The 7880-nt window shown below is 30.7% G+C and overlaps 1 long non-coding RNA gene across 1 annotated transcript; it reads left to right on the forward strand.

Annotated features, from left to right (window-relative positions):
- Positions 1–2494: 2494 nt before the first annotated feature.
- Positions 2495–6000, forward strand: LOC129801442 (uncharacterized). The gene is made up of 3 exons (XR_008751696.1): positions 2495–2892; positions 3324–3529; positions 4957–6000. It is a non-coding gene; the product is annotated as an uncharacterized LOC129801442 (long non-coding RNA).
- The last annotated feature ends 1880 nt before the right edge of the window (positions 6001–7880 follow it).

The raw sequence follows: 7880 nt of genomic DNA on the forward strand, positions 1-7880 counted from the left end.
AGTACTGAAACATGCATTGTTGCAGGAAATGTATTTTTTCAACTAGATGCCCAAAAATTCCCGGAAAGTCTCCTGGTTCATTAGAGAGACAATGCTTCAAAGCACTTGTACAGAAAATTTCTTTTTATTTCGACAAAAATTGTAAGAATTACAAGGGTACAAAAACTTAAGGTGGCGAAAAGAGCTTACTCTACCCTATTGCACTCAATATGCAAACTATTTTTCGAGGTATACATTCTTGATTTTTTAAGATAAAATTTTTTAAGTTGAATTTTAAATTTTTGTCCAACCCATATAAAAGTTTAAGTTTTAAAATATATTTTACTCCCTTTAATACAATATTTCTGCTGCCATAATTCCATTACACTGGATCAATCTATGTCCGAACTCTCATCCTATCAAACCGTGTATGAACAGTGGGCGGGCGTGCTACGGAAATTTCAGAGGACCGAGTTGGTGGATGGTTGGAAACACTTGGCGGTGTAACGTGTACTTTTGGCAGGAGAGGGGACACTGACAAAATAATTTCCATTGTTAACAGAGTGAAATTTAATTACACAAGTTTCAACAACACTCCATAGCAGAGGATGCCTTTCGCTTGCATATAAGTTGTCATTCTCAAAGGATAAGGGGAATGCTTTGCGCCAAAAATAATGACAAGTGTCCCATCAACATTTTCAGACATTTTTGCTCTAACACGGAAATTGTACGAACTTCCTGGCCTATTTGAATAATCTTTTCTATAGAGATTTGGAAATATTATACTTGTAAATTACATTCAATTCTCTCAACACCGTACACGATGCTTCTAAATGTCTGCAGGAATTTTCTAATAATCAAAGCTAGTGATAACCCTAATCATCTTACTACTACCTGAAAATGTATGGCGTGGAACGCAATGTAGATTATTGGGTGAAATTCTTAATAATTTTAAATTTTATCAATCACGATCATTATAAAATTTCATTTAATCCAATTAGGCCCAAACTTAGCCAAAATGTGTTTAACGACTTAAGTGGTTACGTGGGTTACGAAAACAAAAAAAAAACAATATATTTTCTTTTTTTTTCAACATAATGAAAAATGTTTTTAAATCACGATCTTAAGAATTATTATTATTATTTTTTATTTTTAATTCAGCTATTACAATCTGATTTTTGAAGACCTTTTTGAAAAAAAGAAACTACTTTCCGGTGGATAAAAGTTGTCAGAGTAAATTCATCTGAAGTCAAAAAACCATATATTTTTTGTTAACAGAAAATTTGAACTAGTTCTTGAATGAAGGATTTTTTCCATCATTACAAGTTATTTTACAAGACGACACTACTGGTAAAAATAAGTCCATCCTTTTCAAAGGGATTGATCATATTAGATCCTTCAAAACATTTATCAGTAGGGGAGACCGGGGAGGTTTGGGACACTTCTTCATGTTTTGAGTTTGAGACAGTATTCCAAAAAATCACGATAGTGTATTACAATTTTATGCGGTCTATGTCTATAGGATACTTATGGGTATTGACTTTGTAAAAAGTACTCGATAGAACTTGGAAAACAACTGAGTTTTCTTGGAGAAGATATAACATTTAACTTGACACTTTGTCCCAAACCTCCCCGATGTGGGGCAGTATGGGACGCAAGAGGGGATGTTTGGGACGCGTTTTTTCTCGCATAATTTGTATTATTGGAGCACGTTAATTAATTTTAAGTACTAAATTAAAAATATTTCTGATAGAAATAAAAATGCTTCATCTTTCTTTTCATACTTAGAAATTAATATTAATTTAATTTGTTCAGTAGAGTCATTTATTGTCAATCAATTATTTAAAGTATTTTCTTCTTATTTTCCATCTACCTTTCTTTGCTTTTCCTATTCTAAGTTTTGCAATCATGATAATCAAATTCATCAGGCGAGTAGATTTTCTTGCAATTTTAAGTTTTGAACTCATTGACGGATTCCTGTTTGATTTTACGACAACTGCATGTTACCCGTTTTTTCTTTATTTCTCTGAAAAAGCTCTCGTCTTGCATTTTCTGGAGAATTTGTGAGAATTGTAGAGGATATTGCTTGAGAAATTTTCGAGAAAATAGTTTTTAACGCGATTGAGCAAAGGTCGAATATCCTTTGGGGAATAAATTATTGATTCCCAAGACATTGATTTTTTAATTGTCTCTGTAGACAACTGTTCAACTGGTAAAGTTTGCACAAGATGAAGATTTTCAGTAGAAACTGGGCATTACTCTCGATTTTGACAATAAAAAATTGCACGCCATCTACAATCTTGCCGAAAATCAACGTCCCATTCATCCCATTTCAGGTGTTCCAAACATCCCCGCGTGTAGCTTTGGAATTTAAAACCTTTAAGTAAAAAACAAGAGTGTATAATCTCTAACACTTTTATAAAAATATGTTCCCAGATTATACTGCTAGGTAATGAGATAAAAAAGTTTTGATTATACATATATCACTCAGAAAACAGCTCTGTGGAAACAGCTCTTAAATTAGCTCTTGAAACAAGAACTGGGCATTTGTGTGTTCATTGAAAGACTATTTTACTAGCAGAAAAGCATTTATTTCTGCACGATACTTGGTTCAAGAACGTACAGTCTTTGAATAAGCACCCGTTTAAAAAGAATGTTTTCAAGGCACGAATTTTTGCTAACGAATCTTAATTCAAATATCGGACGGTATTGGCGTAAGTATCGACAGCAACTTGTCAAATGAATTGCGCACGCGCTCGCAGTGTCAGCGTCATTTGTGTCAAAAGTGATTGTGAAATTGTATCCAGTGAAAAGTTTTCATGGAAAATTTTCAGTTTGTTGAAGAAGAGGATTTCTTGGTCCACTTGTTAGATGTATGGGATGTGCCTTTCAATTTTCAACAAAAATTTAAGGGTAAGTGAACTTAAAATTGGTGTGTTCCTTTTGTCTCCGCGCATGAAAGTTTTTCCGGGAATTTTGATGGAAGTTCGCTCTTGCGCGAGTGGTTTTTTGTTGAGCTTCCTCCTTCTTTCTGCCTTCTTCCTGCAACACTTCTTCCTTTTAGGATATTTACTTCTTCCTTCACACTTCCATCCAGGAAAATATAGTCTCATGGAGTGCAATTTCCACTCAAAAAACCGAAAAAACCTCTGCATTTGCCAATTAGGTGTGATTTACATAACCTCAACTTTTGTAATCGGCGATTTGGTTGATTTGATCCAGGCTTAACACTGGATTTTTCTGTAAAACTAACTTCACTGGACGTGAAAGTCTAAAATTGGAATTGGATACGAAATTTTCATGAAGTAATACAATTTTTTGTAATATTTATGTTTGTTTTATAGACCTCGGTATCACAACAAAAGACTTGGAAGAGCATCTCGGAAGGGACGACCTTCCGTACATTTTTAAGGATGACTGGCGCGAGAAAATAAAGTTCCAAAGGAACCTAGATGACTTTAGAAAGGAAGGACAGAAGCTGCAGAATAGTACAGATTGCACTTGTTGCAAAAAACAAAACTTTCTGAAAACAACAGGCAATATCGATGAGGTAAGAAAATTAATTTACTTATCTTAATTTTTCAAACATTCATTGACCCTCGGACTCTTAAGAGTCACTCCAGGGTAATATCCCAAAAACCGCATTTTCTGCGACAATAAAGGCTTTATCTATTTAAAAGTGCTATAGTGTCCTAAGTAATAGTCTTACAAACATATTCCGAAAGTTTGAACTCATTTTGACTCTTCGTTTAGTTGTTATCCCCAGTTTTGTGTCACAGATAAGAGAAAAAGTAGGAAATATTTTTTGTGCAAGAAATCTAATTTCTAAATTCAAGAGAAATACAGTAGACTCTCTCAAATTCGGGCATATAGGACCGAAATGTCAGCCGAATTAGACAGAAATTCGGGCGACATGTGCATAAAGATATTGAGTTTACACACTGATATATATCGTAAATTGCATGAAAATCCCTCAATAATGCAAAATCACATCAAAACTAAGACAAACCATGCTAAATTTGAGCATATTTGATTCATTTGATAATCATAATCAAACTTGAAAAATGACAACAAAATTTTTCAAATGTAACCGCTGCCTGAATTAAAAAGTAGCCCGATCTTAAAAGAGCCGAATTTGCGAGAGTCTACTGTACCTATTTAAAGTAATCTGACTAAAATAAATTTATTTTTTACTCAAAGACAAGTCGTTCTACTTTGTAGATCTTAATTTAAAAAAAAAAGTTAATTTGAGGAGTGAAAAAGGTTTCAAATTTTTTTTATATTTTCACACTTGGTGCCTAAACTAAAAGAGATAACGATGAATAGATGGTATTTTTGAGTTTATTGGACCATAGTTAGCCTAGAAAAAAAAGTATCTGACTATTTTTTTTTTGCTTAATTGGACGTTAGAGGGTTAAAAAGGAAAGAATATAATGAAACACGTATCCTAGATATGCAAAATTAACATCTTAATTTTCTAAACTATAAATACATATAAACATATAAAGGGTTAAATAAATATATATTGATTTAACCCTTTTTAGGACATTTGGGTCACCAATAACCCATAGGGAAAATTATTGTTAGGTATCTAGGATTTTTTTTGTAAATCTCCAGCTATTTCCTATAGTAAATATTTAAGCCCGAAATAGAGTAATTTTCCAATTCCCGCTTTGCCGACTGAATTTTAATATAATATTATATTATTTTTTTTTATATATACATTTTTTTTAAGCAAAAAATCATTTGGGACTGAAAACTATAATAACTATACAAAATACTTTTCATTAGAGTGAAATCTATCATTCATTGGCGTTTTCAGGAAAATTACTTAATTGTATGAAATACCTAAAATATTATCTAAATATATACAAATTTATTTTAAGTTCGAAATATTTACATTTACAATTTTTATTTACGAAATTATTTACAATTTTTTCTCTAAATTTTTTATAATATTCCTAATATTTATAATAGGTCTGCCGCGAGGTCGACGCCTTCTCACAATGGCTTGCATAGCTTTTTTGGGGAATCTTTTGTATTACACATTTAAAACAAATAAAAACTATGTAAAGAAATAGATACTTAATGATGAAATCTTGGAATTTGAGTAAAAATTAATAACCATTTTAAATCTATGTAAAACATAAATGATAATTACATTATATCACAGATCAATAACAGTAATTTCTAAGTAAAATACGATAAAAATGTATGGAGAAGTCATGAATTCCTATAAAGTTTTTAGAGAAGATAAAAATAAAAATAGAACATATTTAACAGATAAATTAAAAAAACAGATAAACAGGATGAATAACTTAATAAAATCTTAGTTTTTTTCTCAAAATAAATCAATCATTTATATGTGCTATTATAATAATAAAACAAAAATAAATAACCACAGATTTACTATGCCAATGTGACTGTTAAAAACACACCTATGAAAATATAGAGAAAATGAATTTTTTTAAACAAATCTTTGGCAAAGATTAATATAAAAGTAGAACATACAAAATAAATATATAAGATAAATGTTTACTAAAACTTTAGAGTTGTCAAAATAAAACAGAACAATTTAACAAATCAGAATTGGAAAAATAAACAAAAATATATTATACTACAAATCTATCAAACATTTAAAAAAAGAAGAATTCATATGAAAAAATAGTGAATTTCTTAGTGTTCTTTTGTCAAATTTTTATTTTTTAATTAAATCTATTAAAAATTTAGTAAATGGGTAAATCTTGTAACTAACCTTATAATTAAAAAAAAAATTGTGCTAAATAACCGTGAATATCACTTGAATATCTTCCATAGTTTTAAGGCAAAACATAACAGTACAAATATTATATAGTACAAAAATGAAATTAAAAAAATATAGCTTTATTAAATAATTTATAATCCACTAGTATTTCAGAAAAGAATATTTCATGGAAAAGTAGTGATATATTTAAACTGACAATATATGTAATCTGTGATGCTTAAAGAAATAATTTAATAAAAAATGATAAACGAGAAAAACGTTATTTTAAATTCTATTAAGAAAAGAAATGGTATTAAAGTCAAGTATCTACGTGTATTGTGGTGCTTAAATCATCCAGTGTCTTCAACCAAGTAATGCTGTGTATTAAAATTAAAATTGGACAAGTGAACGCCCATCAGTACTTGTCTCAAGTAACATCGGGTCTTGGTTGTTCTCTTTAAGAAAACAGTTCTTAATTCTAAGCATGACATGTTTAGGTTGATTCGGCTCTTAAAATATTCTTACAGACAAGAGCTGTATTTTTGCAAGTCCCATACAAAGTTAGAACTGCCTTTTTCTGAGTGATCGCTAATTTAAAATACAAGGAGCAAAACTGAGAAATCAAAAAATACAATTTTTATCAATTTTTATGAAAGTGATCATAGAATTTAAACAATAAAACTGAGGATATTCATTCTTTTCGTCAAGATACATCTTAATATTGCTTATGATTGAGTAGTGAGTAAATTCCATTTATTTCAAAAATTAATGAAAAAATCGCCTTGTCCCACACTACCCCTGTCCCAAACCTCCCCGGTCTCCCCTATCTCTTTGTTTAGAATTTTGTATGCACATTTATCACATTAAAATATGTTTTCTGATAATTTTATTATTCACAACAATATTTTTCTCATCTTAGCGAACATCAAAGATGACGTTTGTTTTTATCATTTATTCTGTAGTAACATAAACATTAAATAATCGACACTTTTCAAAAGTTTTTCGGTGATGCTTTATTTTTACCAGTTCAGATAGCGTAAAATATGCTGAAAGCGATAATTTTTTTTGAACAAGTCTCTCAAAAATACAAATTTTCTTCTTTTTTTAATTAACACTCCTTGTCTATCTGACCTGATCAATTTGATCAAATATTACAGTATTGTAGGTTTAGGCTTAAGAAGTTTCCAAAAAGTAGTGAGGGTTTTCTGTGGTTTCAAGTTTCAATAGAATCAGTAATATGGGGGAGGGGGGTGTCAAACTTCCAAGAAATCCAAAAGTCATATTTCCGGTTCTATTTGACAGAATTTGATGAGTGATGAAAGAATGAGGAAAAATGTGCTTTAGATGGACGGTATATTGTCGTCATTCAACCTCCTGAAGGATCTCTTATAACCAAGAGTGATGGGGAGAATGAAAGTGGAAATATGTATTCAAGATGTGCAAGAAATTGCATTAATATTATCTGCCATTGCCAGCATTGAATTTTCCTCACGTAGAATATCTATCAATTTTCACATGGTGACGAACAAAGGCACTCTCTTAGGAGGCACTATAGAAGTGGAAAGATAAGTGTCTCATGTAACAGTCATTTCATTGATAATTATTCATAAATTTTGATTGTAAGCGGGGGAGTCCCTCAAGGATATTCTATAACCATTTATCGTGGTTTTCGATTGAAAGTACTGAAGTATACTTTTCTGTTATTTCCTCACTACCGTGTGAATGTTATAATAGATTTTTTTTGGTCATGTTAATCAAGGCAAATGTATTAATGGGATACATTGACATTAAATAAATACATGCTTTTTCGAATAAAGAATTTATATATAATTTTTTCCAGGAATAGATGCAGAAATTAATATGCAGTAAGATTAAATTATATCTGAACATAGTCTAGCTGTCAGGAGCAATTCTGAAAAGACTTCGTCGTTCTTAGAATATATAGTTACCAAATTCTGGGAGACAGCATAATACTAGATTTTCATCCATGATACATGATTCATACTTCAGGTATTCCAAATTTTTTTTTCCTCTTCCCAAACTTTCTCCTTACTTGCATTTTACCAGATACATTATGAATTCCATAAAAGTGTCAATAGGTGGTCAATAGGGGTTGCCTGTCAAAGAGATATTCCTTCGACCCTACCTACAATACGAT

This window comes from Phlebotomus papatasi, chromosome 2 (genome assembly GCF_024763615.1).
Source record: "Phlebotomus papatasi isolate M1 chromosome 2, Ppap_2.1, whole genome shotgun sequence".
Classification (NCBI taxonomy): Eukaryota; Metazoa; Arthropoda; class Insecta; order Diptera; family Psychodidae; genus Phlebotomus; species Phlebotomus papatasi.